The sequence below is a fragment of the Mus caroli genome, chromosome 16 (assembly GCF_900094665.2).
Source record: "Mus caroli chromosome 16, CAROLI_EIJ_v1.1, whole genome shotgun sequence".
Classification (NCBI taxonomy): Eukaryota; Metazoa; Chordata; class Mammalia; order Rodentia; family Muridae; genus Mus; species Mus caroli.
Window position 1 is genome coordinate 23580838 of NC_034585.1, and position 21355 is coordinate 23602192.

A 21355-nucleotide genomic window follows, 5' to 3' on the forward strand; every position below is an offset into this window, starting at 1 on the left:
GGGGTAGGACTAGGTTTGTTCGTTCCAGGAGACCCCTTATCTAAAAAATGTTCCCGGAGCAGTTTCCAATTGGGAGGGGGTACCTTGGGGTAAAAAGTTCAGGTGTGTTCCGGGAACAATCTCCAGATGGGAGGGGTAAGAGGACCCTGAGCTGAAGAGTTCATGGAGAGTTCAGCTTTTCTTCTTTCAGCATATGCAATAGTGTCTGCGTTTGGTGGCTGAATATGGGATGGACTCCCGGGTGGGGCAGTCTCTGGTCCATCCTTTCATCTTAGCTCCAAACTTTGTCTCTGTAACTCCTTCCATGGGTATTTTATTCCCTATTCTAGGGAGGAATGAAGTATCCACATGTTGGTCTTCCTTCTTGATTTTCTTGTGTTTTGCAAATTGTTTCTTGGATATTCTAGGTTTCTGGGCTAATATCCACTTATCAGTGAGTGCATATTAGCCAGAAGCTGGAAAGAACCCAGATGTCCCTCAACAGAGTAATGGATACAGAAAATGTGGTACATTTACACAATGGAATACTACTCAGCAATTTAAAACAATGAATTTATGAAATTCTTAGGCAAATGGATGTATCTGGAGGTTATCATGCTGAGTGAGGTAACCCAATCACAAAAGAAGTCACTTGATATGCATTATATTCTTATTTCATTGTTTTTTCTTATTTTTTCCTTTTTCTGTTGCTGTTCTTGCAGATTTTTCTTTCCCTGGGTTTTTGTCTCCCAATGTAAGTGAAAAGGCACAGTACCAAAAGGAATGAATGAGAAATGGAAGCTTTTTTCAGTACATGATAAAAGAAAGCTCTTAACTAAAGCTGGAGGGTAATCTAAGGGTGGGTTAAAAACTGGTGTCTGAGGTGGGGAGTGAAGGCAAAACCACAGAAGCCATCCTTGGGACAAATGGGTCCATCAAATGCTCTGGAGACTGGGTTAGACATGGAAGTCTGGGAAGCCTTTTGTGCATCCTATGTATGAAGTTGTTTCTGGGAGGAACTAGATATAACTAACTAGGCAGCTGATGCAAATTTGTTGAGCCATGGCAGAGTCTGGCATGGGGCCCCTTGGTCCCTCTTTATGTGCCTTATTTAAGGATTTGAATACTTCCAGTCTCAGTCAAAGGCTTCTTTAACTACAGTCACTTCGTTTTTTAATTTTAGTAAAGAAGTATTCTAATTTCTCACTCTTTTTCCTATTTTTCACTTATAAAAATTATATTGATCCTCATAGTATCAATTATTACTCCAAATTTCTCTTCTCTCCCTATTTCAATTTTTTTGCTTGTTAAATATTATTTAGGCAGCACTTACTGACTAACCATCCAGCTACTTGTGAGTCCAATAAATTAATGTTACCATTATTTCTGTTTTTTGGATGTATTATTTCTTTTATATCTATGAGTGTTTCACCTGCATACATATATATGTATCATATACATGTCTGAAATCAGAAGAGGGTGTGGATCCCCACAGAACTGGGCTTACAAGGAATTGTGAGCATATATGTGAGAGCTGAGAACAAAACACATGTTGTCTGCAATAACAACAGAGCTTCTAAGCATTCATCAATTTCTCCAGTCCAGAACTGTATTATTTCTGATATTGTGCTTTCAGTTTTAGAATGTGTGTCAGACTCTCTTTAGGACTTCCATTTCTCTATTTAAACAGTGTGTTTATCTTCACCATTGCCTAGAAATTTTTTACCACCATTATAATCATTAAGTTTTTGTCTAGGACTAGGGATGTAGCTCATTTGTGGTGTATCAGAAATATTAGGAAGTACTTCTGTGGTCACTATAAGACACAGACACAGACACAGACACACACACACACACACACACACACACACACACACACACACTGAAAAGAAAATAAAACATTTGTTTAAAAATTCTAATAAATTGGAAATTAATCTTGGTCAGCTATGAGATGTTTTTAAAATTGCCTTTTAAAATTATTGCCATAGGCTTTTCTGCTTCCTTTATTGTCAAACTTCCTCTTCCACTCAGGCTATCCTGAGTGAATGACAATGAAGACTGAGGCAGGGGTTACTGTTAATTTTTAATTTACTTCATTCCTTTGCTGTTAGATTGAGGAGCAGATTCATTAGGTGTTTACAAGGGTTGACGTGATCTGCGGTCATATCTGTGAACACATTGCACTTGTGGTGTGTGTCAGCAGCCCACTCAGTTGTTAAGTGCTTCTTTCAAAGTCAATCACTTTTTGTCATTAGCACATAATGTGAGGGTGAGACTTTGTTCCCATCCCTACTCATAATCCCATTCCCCAGACCTCATTTTCACAGTTATCATCACTGCAATCTTGACTAACCCCTTCCACCGTGCTTGAGTCTGTGTATGCTTACCAGGAGACATTTCTTTTCCCACCCAGGTGAAGAATCATGTTTCTGATTGACATTCTGCCTACTACAGCGATTCATCCTCACTCTCCACTTTTATTGCTTCCAGGAATTAGACTGTAGCTCAGAAGGGCCTTTTTAGTCTTTGGCTTACACTATACCCTGGGCAAAACCAATACGGAAGCTCCTGTGTGAGCAATTTGGAGGAGAGAGGGATAATTTTTATGAGGGTGGCACAGAGCCTTAGTCATCTGGCAAAGCTCTGCTCAGAGCATCCTCGGTATGGACTGCTCTAATCTTAGGGCTTCGCTATTCTAATAGAATACCATAAGCTTATGATAGACAACTCTGGGTCAATGGCCCCTTGTGATCTTGTGATCTTGTGGGTAGATTCTCTATCTCTATGGTGGCATATGGAAATGGTACTCTACAGGCCATTTTTCTAGAGCTCCTGTCAGGAATTTTGGTAGCATCACATTCTGGCTAGCTCAATTGGCAGGGCACACTATACTTTAGCCTCTCTGCATAGTCATTCATTTTTGTGTGCCCAAGGGCCCCTCTATTCCTTCAGTCTTAAATGTCTATTGGTAAATAATTTAATGCAGTATCTTCAAATATATAGTGGTTGCCTTCAAAGAGGTTTCTGGCTGTTATCTTTCATTTTCTTTCTTCTTTTTCTTTTTCTTTATTTATTTTGGAAATAATGTCTTGGCCTACCCAACAAGATGGAGCTCCTTAATTTCACTGGTGTGCATACTTCTGAATATTTTGGAGTTACTTTCACTGGGATATATTCTTTCTCTTCCTAGTTTATTAGGTTCTGGTCTTTGAGAACTAAGATGTGAAAACTAGCACTTTTGTTAGGATGGCCACATTCACCTTTCTGGCATCCAACCTAAATGTGTTTTTTTCCCACAAACATTAAACAACATGCCTTTTAATTTCCATTTACCAGTGCCCATGATACTATGATCTGATGATCATTTAAGTCTATCTTTCACATCTGCTGGCTGCTATTGCAAACTTCACAGTACTTGCACATCCTGGCTTCGTGTAGAAAACTGTTGGCATTTCTATTGGGAGCCTGTTCTCTAGCTTAATCTCTTGTTCTTACTTCTCCCCTGTGATATTAGTCTGCCTATCTTTTGTCTATTCCCCATATCCTCTTCACTGGGGCCCTTTTTGCAGTTTGGGAGAGTAGAGTGTCTTTTGGAATCTTCCTTAAGATTAATTGGCAAGTATATTTTTCAGCTTTGGGGTGGTATATCTGTCTCTCTCTCTCTCTCTCTCTCTCTCTCTCTCTCTCTCTCTCTCTCTCTCTCTCTCTCTTCCTTCTCTTTCATTTTTTCTTACTTCCTCCTTCCTTTCTTCCTTTTGTTTTTTTCTTTGAGTATCAAATCCAGGGCCTTATGTATAATACATATAATTGAGCTATGCCCTAAGCCTTCTATGAAACTTTTGATATATGTTTACTCTCATCTATTTACCACTGGCATCTTACATTCATTCAGCCTTACAATCAGAGAAATGTGTTTATCAATCTTGTCTAGAATTATAGGCACATTTCAGTACATGAATATTTGATGGAATAAAGATAAAGCCTTGCAATTGGTTTGCATTAGTATGTGGCAACATATAGGGAAGAAAATAAATGCAAACATTGATGATTTTTAATTTCAACAGAAAATTAGAAGCCATGAGTTATTTTGGACTCCTTTTTATCTTCAGTTAAGACTCCCTGTCATATTGTGCTTTCTTTGGAGTCAGAGATTCATTTGTCATGGTAAAAGAGATTATATTTATTTCTTCTTCACTTTATAGTAAGAAAATTCTATCTGCTCTGGTAACTACAAAGGTTTATATTTTAAACATTTATAAAAATGCACACTGTAGCTGTTGATGTGATAGAAAGCAAGATAAATATTTCATTATTACTTCCAGGAAACACTGTTCCTATCCTGTGACCTTTTCAAGAATTGCTGTGTTACATGAACAGATTATAGTAATAAATTATCTTCCCTCAGGAACTGACTCACACAGTAGATGAAACCCAATGAACAAAGACAGTTGGCTTAGAGACTCAGTACTATTGCATCAGTGTAAATGTCTTCAGTGAAGACGTTCTATACATGCATGCTGAATAAGCAATGGGTGTATACACTAGACTTAAAGGGGAAAAGGCTGGAAAGGTGTTTGGTTTTGTGTTTCCAAATATTTAGTTTACTCATTACTTACTCTGTGTGCTCAGAAAACAAGGCCAAGCAAGAAACTTGCTCATTGCCTGTACATTCTGGACACACGTCACTGTGGAACTTCTTATTAGAATTACAAGAATGAGATTTTCATGGGTAATTTTATTTTTAAATTATAAATAGTGGTGTTTATTTGTGTATAGGTACTTACACATGACTATGGTTACTTATAGAGGCCAGAGGAGATGGTTGTATCTAGAAATGAAATTACAAGTGGTTCTAAGCTATCTAACATGTGTGTTGAGAAACAAACTTGGACATATATGCTCATAACCAGTTAGGCAACTCTCCAGTTCTCAGTATGTTTGATCTACTTCTGGATCAATTTTGTTATGAAAAATTTCAGTATCCCCAGGAAGATCATAAAAAAGGATATTCATACATGTAATGGAAAGTTGTAGACTTGAGTGTTTACCTAGTGGTTATAGCACCAGAGTCCTTCTTGTCTTTTACTATAGTGTAAAACTCTGCAATTTAATTAACGCTATGGCCCTCATGTGGCATTGAAGGTGTTTATATTGCTTCTGATTGCAGAGTAGAAGGAGAAGCTATAGAAACTGTGTTCCAAAGTCGAGTTCAATGATCTCTTCCTCTTATTTTTTCATATGCTATGCTGTTACCTCTCACTTGTCAGTAGGGTTTGCTCATGTGACCAAAATGCAAACTGAAATGGTTGTATGTAATTACTGTTATTAGATAAGAAGAATGTGCCTTCACTACTGGGAGCTGTCTGTTTTGTTCTAATCAGTCACTTCGGGCAAAGTTATCTGCCCTGTCATGAGAACATTTGGGTAGTCTATGTAGATGTTCATATAGCACAGAGATAGTTATCTATCAGCACCCAGTGAGGGTCAGGCTCCTACTAGAATGACAACTCTTTACTCACTGTATTAGTGTTCTGCCTAGGACAATAGTTTTATGTCAGCTTGACACAAGCTAGAGTTACCTGAAAGGAAGGAACCTCAACTGAGAAAATGCTTCCAGAAAATTCAATGGTAAAGCATTTTTAAATTACCAATTGATGGTAGAGGCTTCAGTCTACTGTGGGTGATGCCATCCTGGGGCTGAGGTTCCTGGGTTCTATAAGAAAGCAGGCTGAGTAAGCTATTAGGAACACTCCAATAATTAGCACTCCTCCATGGGTTATGCATCAGCTAACTGCCACCAGTTTTCTTTCGTGTGTGAGTTCCTGTCCAGATTTTCCTCAGTAATAACTGGAATAAACCCTGTCCTCCCCAAGTTGCTTTGGGCATGGTGTTTCATCACAGCAATAGTAACCCTAACTAGGGCAATTAGTTAAAGTTCTGTTTGTGTGATAAAATACTATTGTCAAGACAACAAACTTATAGAAGAGTTTACAGTTACAGACAGATAAGAGTCAATCATGGCAGGAGGCATGGCAACAGGCCAGTGTGGCAGCTGGACCAGGAAGGTGAGAGCTCAGATCAATAGCAAAACAAACAAACAAAAACTGAACTAACTTACCAAATTTAAAAAACAAAACAAGGACAATAACAATAACAAAAGAGGAACAAAGAAACAAATGTTCAAATGGTAAGGTTTGAACTCTCAAAGCGTACCCTGAGTTGAGCCCTTCCCCCACCCTTGAGCAGACTAAATCAGACCTTGTTTTGCCACAGTCAGCTAGCCCACCTAGGGTGGAGTATTCCAACTTAGGTGAAGTCTATTGTCCTGCCACATCTGCAGCTTCTCGAAAGAAGCCACTACCTGTTGAGCAGCTGAGTTTGTTTTTCTGATGAAATCCTGGCAAAGTGGGGGATGGGTCCCCCTTTTAAATTCAGACTTAAGAATTAAACATTGTGCTTTGATCAGAAACTTTGCCTTGGTCTCATTCTTCTAGCGTCTGTCCTTCCCACCCATCTCCCAGCTTTCCTTTCAGGAATCCAGTTCTCAGTGGCCTCTTCAGCTACACTGAGTGACATAGTCCCAAACTTCCCCAGATATCACTACCAACTGGATACCAAATATTCAAATATCTGAACCTATTTGGGATCTTCTCATTCAAACCATTACAATCAAATTTCTTTTACTTTAATGAAATATTATAGTCTGAGTATCTTCTCAAGAAATAAAATTCATTGTTATGAAAGTTCAGGAATGTGGTACCAGCTCTAGGGAATATCTCAGATGAACAGCATGACATGAATGTGTAAGAAGGACTGATCATGTGGCAAAGTGAGAATCCAGATAAATGTCAGTGATGGTTTAGGAACAACTTTTTTCTAGATTCAACATCATGAAAGTCCTACTGATGACCTTAATGACAGCACTTGAATCATTATGGCACACTTCTAAAGCCACATCCAAACTTAAGCAGAGCAATAGATAATCATTCTTCCACTGGCCTCTTCAGAATCTACAGATTCACTGCAACCCTCATCACAATTGCAAAACAATTTTTCACAAGTGTTGAAAAAAATACCTTTAAAATTCTTAAGGACAGACAATTGATCTGGAGTAGTCCAAGTGACCCTGAATAATAATAAAAAAAAAAAGTCTGTTAAAAACATCACCTCCCTTATTTTAAGTTGTACTACAGACATGCAGTAATTAAAGCAACATGGCACTGGGTATCAAAAGAAATGCATTAATCAATGAAACAAAATTCACATATAAGCCCATGTTCCAACAACAGTCACTTATTAGGTAAAGAAACCAAAAAAATAAACACTGGAGGAAAGACAACATTTTCAATAGATGATACTGGTCAAACTGGATAGGAGCATGTAGAATTAAACCAGAATCTTATCTCTCACCCTGCATAAAACTCAACTCCAAATGGATTAAGGACCTCAACATAAAATCTGAAACCTTGAATGTAATAGAGAAGAAAGCATATGATATGCTTCAACTTCTAAGCACAAGAAAGGATTCAGTACCACAAACATTAAGAACAACAATTGTTTGGAAACAGTAACAAAACATCAAAATGATAGAAGTATATCTGCTTCTACTAAATTCCTGTTGGGAAACTTCTCAAGAACAAGCAATTTGTTTCCTGCTACAGAAGGGGAGGAGGGCATTTTGTTTTTTAAGATCATATGATCTTTTTTCTTTATAGAATTTCATATTTTGCTAATATGAATATGAAGGCATAAAACAGCAACACAGAACAATAATGCACACAGCAGTGAGTACAGCAGGGTAAGGTTGATATTCCAAATGGCTAGAAAGTTTTGGGGGGAGTTAGAATAAATGCAACAGAGGTCACAATGCACTTTGAATCAGAATCACTTCTTAAGTTTTATCTACTTCTGATGCTCTTAACACATTAGTGATCAGAAATGAGATATAACTCCCCAGACCCTGCTTGCAAGAGTTAAGTAGGATCTTACTGTAAGTTGAATGGAGTTCTGAATGGATTGTGAAGAATGAACTGCTGTTGGGTCTGATTAATTGTTGATGGATTATGGTGTGGCATATCCAGAGGATATTGAATGCAACTTACAATGTTTAATAAGAATCTTTATTCTTTTAGTATTAAAAAAAATAGAATAATAATTGACAAGTGCAACTTCATAAAATGGAAAGGCTTCCATCCAGCAAAGACATCTAAAGGAAGAGAACCTACAAAACAGGAAAGGATGTATTTTTACAAAATATGCATCTGACCAAAGGTTAATGACTAAACTACACAAGTTAAGAAACATTAAAATGATGTCCAGCATCTTGAAAAATGCAAATTAAAACTACTTTGAGATTTCATCTTATCCTTGCCAGAATGGGTAAGATTAAAAAAATCCTGTGGAAGTGAGGAAAAGGAAATGCATATTGACTCTTGGTGGGAGTGCAAACTGGTATACCTAGTATGAAAATTTGTATAACAATTCTCTAAAGGCAGAAACATACTTACCATATGATTCAGCTCTACCACTCTTTAGCATACATCCCAAAGGACAGAGTTACTTGGTCATCCATGTTCCTTATCAATAGCCAAGAAATGTAAATGTCCTAGATGGCTGTCTTACTTAGGCATTCATTGCTGTGAAGAAACACCATGATCAAGGCAACACTTATAAAGAAACACATTTCATTGGGTTTATGCTTATGCTTCAGAGGTTTAGCCCATTATCATCATGGCAACAGGTAGGCAGACATGGGGCTAGAGAACTAGCTGAGAGTTGTACAATTTGAATGCAGGCAGAGGAAGGAAGACTATTTACCACAGTGCACATAGCTTTAGCATATAAGAACTCAAAGCTTGCCTTCACAGTGATACACATCCTCCAACAAGGTCGCACTTACTCCAAGAAGGCTGCACTTTCTAATAGTGCCTCTGCCTATGGACCAAACATCCAAACACAAGAGTTTATGAGGGCTATACTGATTCAAATCATTACAATGGCCATCAACTAATGAATGGATAACAAAAATGTGTAGCATGTGCACAGTAGAATACTACTCAGCTATTTAAAAAGTGTGCTATTTATAAATTTGCAGGTAAATCATTGGAACTGGAAATATTCTGAGCGAGGTAAATCATAAAGACAAGAGCTACTGTCTCTCTCCTATGTATTGATGGTAGCTTTGAATCTTTAGATATGTGTATTTAACTTGGAATCCCATAGAAGTAAAAAGCCCATATGGGATCATGTTTATGGGGGCTTTTAAGAGAAGGAAGATAGCATGCATATGGTATGAAAGGGGGAAAGGAATAACAGAACAAAAAATGGTAAGTGAAGTAAAGGTTTGAGTGTTGGGTAGAGGAAAGAACATGGGGAAGGATAACAACATTAAAGTCTTTTGATTAAGCCAAATGGAAATCTACTACTGTAGAAATTTCCTAAACTATATACATACAAAAAGGAGTTTGAATGGAGTTATACTTTAATGAGGAAGACAATACCTCCTCCAGAAAACATGGGGTATTAAATAAAAAGTTCAGTGCCAGGTATTGGTCATCTCTTTGGAGTTGTTCAGTGGAATCCCATAGACCTGGCCAAACATTACAGGCTATTACCTTTGCTCTTTTTTACCAACCAGAACATAATGCTAAGTCTATATTGCAAGAGACGCAATGATTTGTGGAGAAATAAAGTTGCTTCTTACCTCTAGGCTCCAACTCAACTTGTTAGCTTTGATGGTGTTGGAAAGTGCTATGAACACTCTTGTGGATGGGCTTGGTGCTGTTCTTGTGAGCCAATCAAGTAGGAGGGACTTCTGGGTTGGAGAGGGGAAGAAAGGAAGCAAGAGAGAGTTAGGTCCTTTTGGACAGGGTAGAGCAAGGACAAGATGTAGATATGAGTGTTTCCAGGTTTAAATGGTGAATCCATTAGGATTCGCTGCCAGAGGATTTAGATTTAATAAGGCTTACAAGATTAGAATTTTAGTTGCTGTGCTCAGTGATTGAGTTATGGTTGTTTCTGAACTAAGTTTGTGTTGTGTTTTCCTTCACACAATGGCTCATCTGGGTTCAAGAGAGAAAGGTATGGCTACAGAGAGTGGGGTTGCCAGGTGTGTACAACAAAGGCAGTGGAGTTTTTGAAGCATGAGGCTGGTGCGGAAACGACACACCAGTGGGAACTTAGTGAGCTGGGTGGAGATGTTTCAGCAGCTCCAGGTCAGAGAGTTTCCACGAGATGAAAATAGCTAGGCCATTGCCTGCCAGTATATGGCCAGCCAGGCTGCAGGGACAGAGAGTTGCTGGCACAAGTGTGGGAAGGTGCTGGTTTATTTTATTTTATTTTATTTTATTATTTTATTTTATTTTTAATAATTCCCACAACAGAACACTACTACAGGATAAGAGTAATAATCAGTATTACCCAGTTACAAACCCTGCAAGTTACAATAATGACCATTCTGGTAAGATATGCTATTATGTAGCAGTTTTCTCTAAGCCTGAAACATTCCATACAGCAGGGAAGCTCCTTTAATGGGAAGATAAACAAGTAGCTTCAGGAAGTCCCTGAAACTAACCAGATTCACTAGACCCCTCACTCCCAAAATCAACAGTAAATCTGAGAATAGCTCTGCAACAAGCCAATCTGCAAAAAAAAGGACTCTCAGACAAGACCAGCTGCCTAGAAGAAGCAGAAACCAGCCAAGAGGTTTAGATCAATGGAGATACTTGGAAATAACACTGTAATCTGTTGAACTGACTATAGGCTATGAAGTGTGCTCTAGTTTCCTAGATTTTGTGAGCTGTCACCTAATGCTGGGGTGGGTTTCGTGCTATCATTTGAATCATTTCTGTTCCTATAAGTAGGAACCCTCATATATATTCTTATAAGTAATTCTAATAAACCCCATTGGCTTGCATCCATACTTTTCTTTGTCATGGGTTCCCTATCTGGAATGAGCAGATGTGTGTTTAGAATCTCCCAAAGGAAAAGTATTGTCACTCAACATATGCCCACTAGTGCAATAATGACACAAGTTTTATGAGAGTGCCAATCCCTTTCTGATTGTGTTAAGGGCCACTCCAGTACATAGAAATCTTATCACTTTTACCAGGGCCAGGAACCAAGGCTGGAGAGGTCTTAAGTCCTAGTTTCTAGAAAAGAACCTGATTCTCTTATTCTGATGAATAGATAAAGTATTACAATGACCTCTAAAGACTTATTGCCAAACCTATGCAACAGTATTTCTCTTAACCCTCATCAGAGAAGCTTTTTCTGCAGTAGATTGATGATTTTACAATCAATCAATGTTCAGAGAATAAGAAATTGCAGAATACTCAACTCTAAGTGGAATGTCAATATAGCAAACCTCCTTCCTACCAAGACTCAGTGAAGCAGTCCCTGAGAGGCTAAGAGGTTATCCATGTTTCAGCAGATAGGCAGATATTGGTAGCACTGAGAGGTTATGTGGAGAAGTCAGGAGATGAATGAGAACACAGGAAATTAAAAAGGAAATAGTGTGTACAAGACATATATATGCAGACCATTTTAAAAGTTAAAATGATCTAACATCTACACATCAGTAAAAACTTGACTATCTAAAAACTGATGTAATTAGCCTAGCCTTTTCCAAGGGGGAAAGAAAAAAAACAAACAACAAAAAATGAAAATAAAATAAAATTTAAAATAAAATAAAATAAAATAAAATAAAAGTGAGCTATAACATTAGTTAATGTTTGATCATGTGACAATGTATGTCACGTCCACAGGCAAGTGTGTGTGTTTGAGTTCTGTGCTATCATTGATCCACCATCATAGTCACTTGCCGTTATCTTTAGGGGAAATGGTGACATGGGTTCTCTATCATAAAGAACTTCTTACAGAAGAACGGCTGGAAAATGACTAAGTCAGCTTTGTTCTGTTTGTTTCTGTTGAGACTTGTTTATGGGAGGCAAGAACTAAACAGTCTTTTCCCTAGCTCAAATAAAAGTGGGTGTGGACCGATGAAACTGTGTGAGTCGCCATGGACTGAGTCAGAAGTAGCATGAGGTTTCCAGGCAAACTTTTACTCAGACAAAGGCCAAGATTTAGAGAGAACATTTTTAACCTCTTAAACCTCTGGCATTTTTCATGGGGCAGATGTGACAATGTGGCTGGCAGAGACGTAATAAATGTGTCTTTAGGATCAGGGTATTCTAGAGAAATATCTCAGAGATACTCTGGCTTCTCCTTTGTATGAGCCATTAGGATTAAGATTCAAAGATGTGTTCTTGGTTTTATGAACACATGAAAAATCAGAAGTTGGTGTTTCTTTGGTTAATTAGTATATATAAATGTATCAATCTACTTCTTAAATTAACTTACTTAAGTGGATTTATTTAACATAGTAATTGGAAATTCATTTTAAAGAACAACTTTGGTGTCATCTATTTATAGTAAACAGTAAGAACACATTATAATGAATGGCTTTGGTATTATATATTAATGTTAACAACACTACTAAGTTCAATTATTAGAGCTCCTGGTAAAGGTGACATTTAACCTACCCATGCAGGCTGTTGGTAGCTAGTCTGGAGGTTATAATTCACATAGACTATATCCTAAATTATGAACTCTTTATGTATAATCTGAAACTGAAAAATATGTAAGTTTTGGTTATAAATATACTCTTCATTGTTAAATGTCTCATATAGATAATTATAAAGGAATGAACAAGCCATACATACATGTGGGTTACATTTATCCATAGCAACTTCCTCTTAATAAATAAAAGTCATTTTCCTGCTTCCTTACCCTGCCATTAACCCTCTATGTTACATGGACATTGCCAATCAAGGCTTCAGGACCTATTGTGTTTCTGGCAAAGCAGAATTGAATGAGAGCTTAAAGATGCTGGGCTAACAGGCAGAGAGCTGACTCTAGGTTTCCCACTGACATCTGTTTTAGATCATACTCCTGCTTGGTACCTGAAATATTCTTTCGTTTCCTTCTAGTATCTAGGATTGGAGAAATCTTTATTTTCTCCATGGATCGAGAAATATCTGCATATCTCCTTTAATGTGCAACACACGTATCTTTCTCAGTTCTCACCTCATTTATTTCCCTCAGGACAGTGTATTTGAAGCTTGCCTAGTGAAAGGTTGCATTTGTGTGTAAATTAAACTGCCTTTAATTCTAGTTCCAGGAGGTCTAACACATTCCCCTGACACCCACTGATACATGTGTATACCCCTCCCAGTTCACACACAGACATTACATTTATTAAAATAAAACAAGTATTTATTTCCTTTAAAAAAAGGAAGCTATTACTGTTAGATGGGCACCAATGTCTTTCCGGTCTCTAAGCCTTGAGGGTATTTTTGCGAACCTCAGTTTCCTGAAAGACAAAGCAGAATTGAATGAGTAAGTTAGATTTTGTGTGAATATATGACATGTTCCCAGAGACCTAGCAGTTATGAACTCAGTTCTTTTCTTAAGGTGGAAAAAGTCCCTGAGATTTGGACAAAGAGTTACCTGAGGTAGGAAAGCCTTCCTAAGGCAAGAGATTTGAACCTCCATCTGAACAGCTTTTTCTGGTCTACCATGTTAGCTCCATCATGCCCAGTTCCCGCTTTCTAAATACAGGTCCCTATAATTATCTTCTATCCTTAGTATATCTCTCCTCTGCTTTCTGTGTTATATCTGCTGGACTCTTTCTGACCCCTGGGGAAAAAAACTTGTTTAATTTTCTCTGTCTCTAAGATAAATTTTATTTGATGTATGTAAAGTTCAGGAAATCCAACTAGAGTGAGACATTCAAGAGGTGAGACCTCCTCATTTGTTCCCCTCTACCACCACACCATCATTTCTCAAAGCAATGAGACAAACACCTGGTTAAAACTCTGTGAACTAAAACAATATTTTGATGTCTCAATTGGTGTTGATATTTCCAGATATCCTGAATTAAGTAGTTCATAGTATTTGAAACTGGATTGTAAACAGCTGTCAATTCCATTTTGAGCTGACTCTACATTTTAGTGGACCTGTGTGGTGGTCTGAAAGAAAATGGTCCCCATAGGTCCACAGAGAGTGGCACTATTAGGAACTATAGCCTTGTTGGAGTAGGTGTAGCCTTGTTGAAGGAAGTGGACACTGGGAGAGGGCTTTCAGATCTCAGATGCTCAAGACACACCTAGTGTGGCAGTTTACTTCCTGCTGTAGATCTTGAAATAGAATTCTTACCTTCTTCTCCAGCACCATGTCTGACAGCATATCAACATACTTCTCACCATGATAATAATAGATCTAACCTCTGAACTATAAGCCAGCCTCAATTAAATGTTTCCCTTTATAAGAGTTGCCATGGTCATGATTTTATCTTCACAGCAGTGGAAACCCTAACTACACATGTGCACAGCACAATCGGTTTGGCATCACCCACACAGCAAACCTCACAGATGACTTATTACTGGGAGTAGAAAGGGGATAGACTGGGAATCAGTGGGGAGACAGGAATATTGAAATATCAGGTTCCAAAACTATTCAGATATACCAGACCAAGAAAACTTGCAACTTCTTTGCTTGGACCCAATAAAGAGGTTGACACAGCACTGCAATGGTAATCACCCCACAAATTTGTCATATGACCATCTAGCATTTGTATCAAAGGACCCAAAGGCAGAGCACACCTGACTATAGCAGGAATTTCTGAGAGTTTACATTAGTAATTAAGATTAGGGGTGGAAATGCCACCTGAGGTTGACTCAGCCTGCCTCGCAAGGAAAATCCTTACTAATGAAATTGGTGCACCATGTCAGCTTGTTACTTAATAAATTCTGAATGGTATTCAGATAGCATGATGTCACTGACTGGTATGAAATCTAAGTCTTCTTAGAACCTCAGTCCTTTAGTTCAACTAATCTGATGTTTCTCCTCCATAACCCTTTTCCCTCTCCAGGGTGCTTTTGAGCTTGCAGCTAGCAAAAGTTTTACTTCTTACCTGTGATGGTAAAAGTAGTTTCATAAATATTTCTGCCAACCACACAAACCGGGAATGAATTCCATGTTTATGAGAGACTCGGTTATCAAATGAAATAGGTTCTCTGAATTCTAATCTGCTTAAAATGCTTAAAAGGTTTTACTTAATTCTATTTTTCTGCCTAAAGGTTCTGAGAAAAACTATCCTTTCTTGAACTTAATAAGTGTGAAGAGTGGGCATGACTGAAATATGGTTGTCATGCATTGGATTGAACTAATTTACATCACCTTAAATAATGCTATTGTGCTCAGGATAGACTATGCTCCTAGAGCACAGACTCTTAATCATTTCTAATTAGTCCAGATCTAGCTTCCTGCTTAGGCAGCACTTCTGCCTTATGCATAAATTCTTGAGAAGCAGTCAATGACAGAGAAAACATATTTGACAGTGATGTATACTTTAAATTATTCAGAATGTGCCCATACATCTTAAACTCTGTGACAAGAGAGTATTGTTAGGAAGCCTGGTAAGCATCTAGGAGATTCTCATACATTTTCCTTGCAATTAAAAACTGATGTCATAGTTAGAGAACTTCTTACTCTCCTTCTCTTCTTTCCATTTTGGAAGGAAGGTTCCCAGCCGCTGAGATTTAGGTGAGATGTTTCTATTCCCTCTGATTAAGAAAGAGAATGTGGAAACATCAAGCAGATGCTTGCCATAGGCTATAGTCCCTGTGTTTTATATCATGGGACTGAAGAATAGAATGATTCCAGAGAACAAAGGGGAGACAAAAACATTTATAAGGCCTGATTCTAGACTTCTCTGCCATGAGACTGGAGAAGGTAGGAGTTTGTGGATGCAATACTAGAGTACTTTCTGGCTTCCAACATTACAAAGTGTGTGTGTGTGTGTGTGTGTGTGTGTGTGTGTGTGTGTGTGTGTGTGTCTGTCTGTCTGTATGTATGTATGTCTATATGTGTCTGTCTGTCTGTGTCCAAGAGCAGGCAAACAGGAATTTAATGTTCACAAGGGAAAATGTATGTGTTATCAATGAGTTTCATGAATTTCTCAGCCAAAGTAAACTAAAAATAAGAAAAATCTAATAAAGCCAGCTCAGGACTTGTCAAAGATGCCTTCTGAAGGAGTGGCAAGCTGTTTACCACTTCTCTGTCCTCCCACTCCTTCTAGCACCCTGAAATGTTCCATTCTTCTTCACCTTGCAAGACTGGACTTGCTGTTGGCCATTTGCTTACAAAGGAATCTTCTTGTGGTTGTTCCTAACTCAGATGGCACACGGAGTTCAGTATGTGAGTGTTAATGTATTTTCTACTATAAATATCAGTGTAGGTCACTAGATCCAGGCATGCCATTTATTAGTTTTAGTTTTCCTATTCACATTCATTTTATTTTTAAGATACCCAAAAGAATACAATACCTCAATAAAGATTTTTTTCAATCTCCCATGTACTGTATGTGGATTTTTAATATCAAATTTGCTCCAGGCTCAAGTATTATTAATGAGAATACAGCAGTATACTTATTTCTATCATAGGATAAGACAAATTCAAAGTAAGCTCATTAAGATAGGAGGTACTTAACTATGTTTATATAGAATTAGATTTGAGGCATTTGGTATTTATATTAATACTCTTTTTATAAAACAGGGCTTACAAGTTTTTAATCAGTGTTTTGTGTGTTATGCTGACATAGTGTCTCTATTTCTCTCCTTCCTGTACCCTACCTGTGCTATTTTTATTTATTTTACTCAACAATATGTTTAAACTTGTTAGTGGTGTGTGCTTTAGTATAAGTGTACCCAGGACTGCTTTTTCCTTTCGTAACGTAAGCCTTGAAGGTCAAAGAAATAATGTTTGTTTAATTACTTACTGACAGCATTTTTGCAAATGTTAACTGACCAAGGGATTTAGGCTGTTTCATTTTTTTTTTCTGACATGGCATTTAGTTTGTCTTTTGAGCTCAAAGGAACTCAAGAGTTCTGAGTGTAGTATTTAGTGTTCAGTTCTCACTGTAGTTCTGAGCTGAATAGTCTTTGGCTCTTGCTTGGTTGATAGGGTGCTTATTGAACATGCACAAAGAATTATGATTTTAAGTTCCAGTTCTGTATAAAATGGGTAGCTTGTTGCATATCTGTGATACCAGAAGATGAAGGCAGGAATATTAGTAGTTGAAGGTCATCTTTGGCTGCAAAGTGAGTTCAAGTTCAAAGCCAGTGTAGGATTCATGAGACCATTTCTCAAAAGAAAGAGAGCATAGGAAAGAAAGAAGAGAGAATGGAAAAAAAGGAAAGTGGGGGAAGGGGAAAGAAAGGGAAGGGAATGGCTCTAAAAGCCTCATCAGGAATGTAGGCAGAAAGAAAAAACACACTACCTGATAGGAGTATAGAGAAATACTACATTGGTGACCATGGATCATGAAAGAGAGCCTAGTTACACCTGAGATATTTGGGTTTATCTCAATAGAAGAGAGAAAAGGCAAAAAATCTGGCCAGCAAGATGGCTCAGTGGGTCAAGGCACAGGCTGTCAAGTCTGATGATATGAGATCGACCCTTGAGGCACACATGGTTGAAGAAATTCTCTAGCTTCCACATCTGTATTTTGCTATGTATGGAGCGTAACTCTTCTGCAGTCAAACACACTCTCAGATACACAAACACATGTGATGAAAATTTAAAAGAATAAGGTTCAGTAGTCTGTCAGCTGTCAGCAAATGCAAATCCATGAGTTTGTTTCTCATTTATTGATTGAGGAATCTTCCCTTTACCCATACTATATTTTATTTTAGTGAAAAGTGAGAACCCTTGAAGTATCCCATTTTTAGAAGACTTGATTTCTTCAATAAGTTCTATAGTTACTTTCCACTGACCTTTTATTTTCATTCTTTAAAAATATGACTGTCCAGCTATCTCCAAATTTATGTCTGTTCTTAAGAATCTAGATCTAAGATCAGCATATCTGTCATTAAAATTTTGCTAACAATATATGCGTGATATTTGTGTCAGTGTGAGATGTATGGATGTACTTATGTTTGTGATGTATGTGTGTGTGTGGTATTTATGTGTCTTTTGTGTGTGATATTTGCATGTTTCCTCTGGAAGAGCAGCAAGGGTACTTAACCACGGAAACATCTCTCCAGTATTGAGTGTTGACAGTTTAAAGGGACTCTTGGAGACAAATTAAATGTATTTTGGTGAGATGGCTAGAGCATTTGAAAGTAAATGATACAATGTACATAATGATTTTATTCTGAATTGTCTCTGGCTGGCTCATGAGTTGAATATTTGGTCTGTAAGTGTTGAGGACTTGAGAGGAAGTAAAAACATTAGGAGTTTGACCTAGCTTGAGGAATCGTGCCACTGAGAGTACAACTTGTTCTTAGCCCCTGGTTAGTTCTCCCAATTCCCTCTGCCATCCATTTGCCATGATATGACCCAACTTCTCTGCTCTCTTCACCACAATGTACTGAGAAGCTGTTCTGAATAAATATTTACTCCTTGTGGATTTGTTTCTGCCATTCTTCGCTTCACAGTTATGAGAAACATATACTGTGAAGCATACACAGTTATGAGAAGCATATACTTATATACTGATCTAATGCTAAAGTTAGAGAGATAAGAGAAACATCCCCACCTAAGAGGGAAATCTCAACTAGACAGGAAGAAGGACACAGAGAGAATAGTCTTTTCAACAGTTATATGATAGGACAGGATGTTGTTTCCTGTAGTAGCTTTCCAGAACCTTCTAGTGATTGAACTTCAAGAAATCATGGCATCTGGAAATGACAATCTCTATGAAAATCTGACATTTAATAGCAACTTCTAGAAGATTTTGATGAGCAAGCAGATTTTGAAATAGATTAGCTGTGAGGTGATGCAAGCAGAACATAGAAGAAGGAAGTTGTGTTTGTTCAGAGAAGATGAGAAGTGAAAGGATATTTTAGCTAAGTGGAGATATCCAAGCAACAGGGTTGTGTTGATGGTTTAAAATAATGTATGGATTTTAGACTGTGAACCAATAGGGTGTGTCGGGGGCCTCGCATAATGTGGATCTGTACATATGCTGTAAAGCTTTTCTTGATAGTGACAACAATAGTTTTAAAAGGCAAAGGAGAAGCTGGCTTTGCTCAAACAAGTCTCCAATCCAGCACTGGGGAGGCTACAAGAGGGGATTGTGAGACTCAGGTTTCCATGTGCTACCCTATGGAGTCTCTGGGTCAAAATAAAAGGTGTATTTAATAGTAATGTTCCATTGTGTAAATGTACCACGTTTTCTCAATCTATTCTTTGTTTGAGGGATAACTAGGTTGTTTCTAGTTTCTGGCTATTATGAATAAAGCTGTTAAGAACATAGGTGAGTAAGTGTTCTTGTGGTATTGTGGAGCATCTTTTGGGTATATGCCCAGGAGTGGTATAGCTGAGTCTTAAGATAGATCTATTCCAGATTTTCTGAGAAACCACCAAATTGATTTCCAAAGTGGTTGTACAAGTTTATGCTCCCACAAGCAAAGGAGGAGTATGTTCCTTGCTCCACATTCTCACATGCATGAGCTGTTGCTTGAACTTTTGATCTTAGCCATTTTGACAAGTGTAAGATAGAATATCAGAATTGTTTTGATTTGTATTTCCATGAAATCTATGAAAGTGACCCTAGCTAAGACTCCTAGCAATAAAGGATATGGACTCTAAATGGGCTAGATCCTGTAAATAGGCAAGACTTCCAATGGAGAGATTGGGGCATCAAACCACCCAGAAAACTTAGATTTACAATTTGTTCTGTCTACAAGATATGCAGGGGTAAAAGATGGAGCAGAATTTGAGGAAAGGTTGAACCAATGACTGATCCAGCTTCCGATCTATGGCATGAGAGGGAGTCTACCCCTGACACGATTGAAGATATTCTGCTATACTTCCAGAAAGGCACATAGCTTAATTGTCATCTGAGAGGCTCCACCCAGCAATTGATGGAAACAGATACAGAGACCAACAGCAAAACATTAGGCAGATCTTGGGAAATCCAATGGAAGGGGGAGAGAAAGGATTGAAGGTACCAGAGGAGTAAAGGAAACCGCAAGAAAACCTACAGAATCAACTAACTTAGGCACATAGGAACTCATAGAGAGTGAATTGCCAATCAGAGATCATACATGTAGTGAATGTCAGCAAATATATAACAGTTGTACAGATGGGTGTTCATGTAGGACTTCTAAAGCAAGAACAGAGGTTGTCTGTAACTACAGTGCCTGCCTTTGGATCCCTTCCCCTTAACTGGTTTGATTTGTCTAGCCTCAAGAGAAGAAGATGTACTGAGTCTTATTGCAACTTGATGCCAAGGTTGGTTGATATTCATGAGAGGCCTCTCCTTTTCTGAGGAGAGAGGAGGGGTACATTGGGGAAGGGAGGAGAGGTTAGGAGGAGGGACTGGGAGGAGAGGAGGGAGAAGAAGTTGGGATTGGTATATGAAGTAAATAAATAACCAATTAAAAATAGAAAGCACAAAGCAACAGAATCACTGTATTTATAGCCAGCCACAGTATTTATATTCCCACTTAAATTCTGTAATGTTGATATTTCACTAAAGTGGGTTAATGACTTCTACTATAAACATTTGTTTGGAGTTCTATTTTGAATTTTATCACAGTTTTTTTTTCATCTCTTTAAATAAAATTTTGTTTAGGGCACCTGACTTAGTCTCTGGCAAGAAAGAAAACAAATAAATAGTAAAACTGAACAAAATGTCATGAGTTCCTCTCTTGCAGTCTCCATTAATCTCCAAGTCAGGGACTAGAGTCAAGTTAGAAGCAAGGCCAGAAATCTTCCTGCATTTTGTTTTGTAATCTATGAAAATAAAATGTCCAATGAATTGAATTTTTGTTTTCAGAAGTGAGATATGTGTGAAGTGAGTGCCAACCGATGCCCTCACTGTTCATGGCTCTTATAGGCAATGACAAGTACAAAGCTTGAGGTTTACCCATGCTATTTGAGGCTTCTTCTCTTACTTAAGAAACTCTCCTGGAGACTTGATTTTATTCATTTATAAAATGAGGGGGCTGGCCAAGATGTTATCCAAGATTCCTTCCAAGTTTTGGTAATAATAAAAGGTACAATCTATACTGTAAAGTGGTCCATTAGTTTCATTGTATGGAGTAAGACTTGGGTTTGGATGTTTGCTTTAATTAGTTACTCAAGTAGAGGACATGGATTTGAAATGAGGGATGGTCAACAGGTAAGAAGGATACATGCTCCACTATGTTCATAGCAGCCTTATTTATAATAGCCAGAAGCTGGAAAGAACCCAGATGCCCCTCAAAAGAGGAATGGATACAGAAAATGTGGTACATTTACACAATGGAGTACTACTCAGCTATTAAAAAGAATGAATTTATGAAATTCCTAGCCAAATGGATGG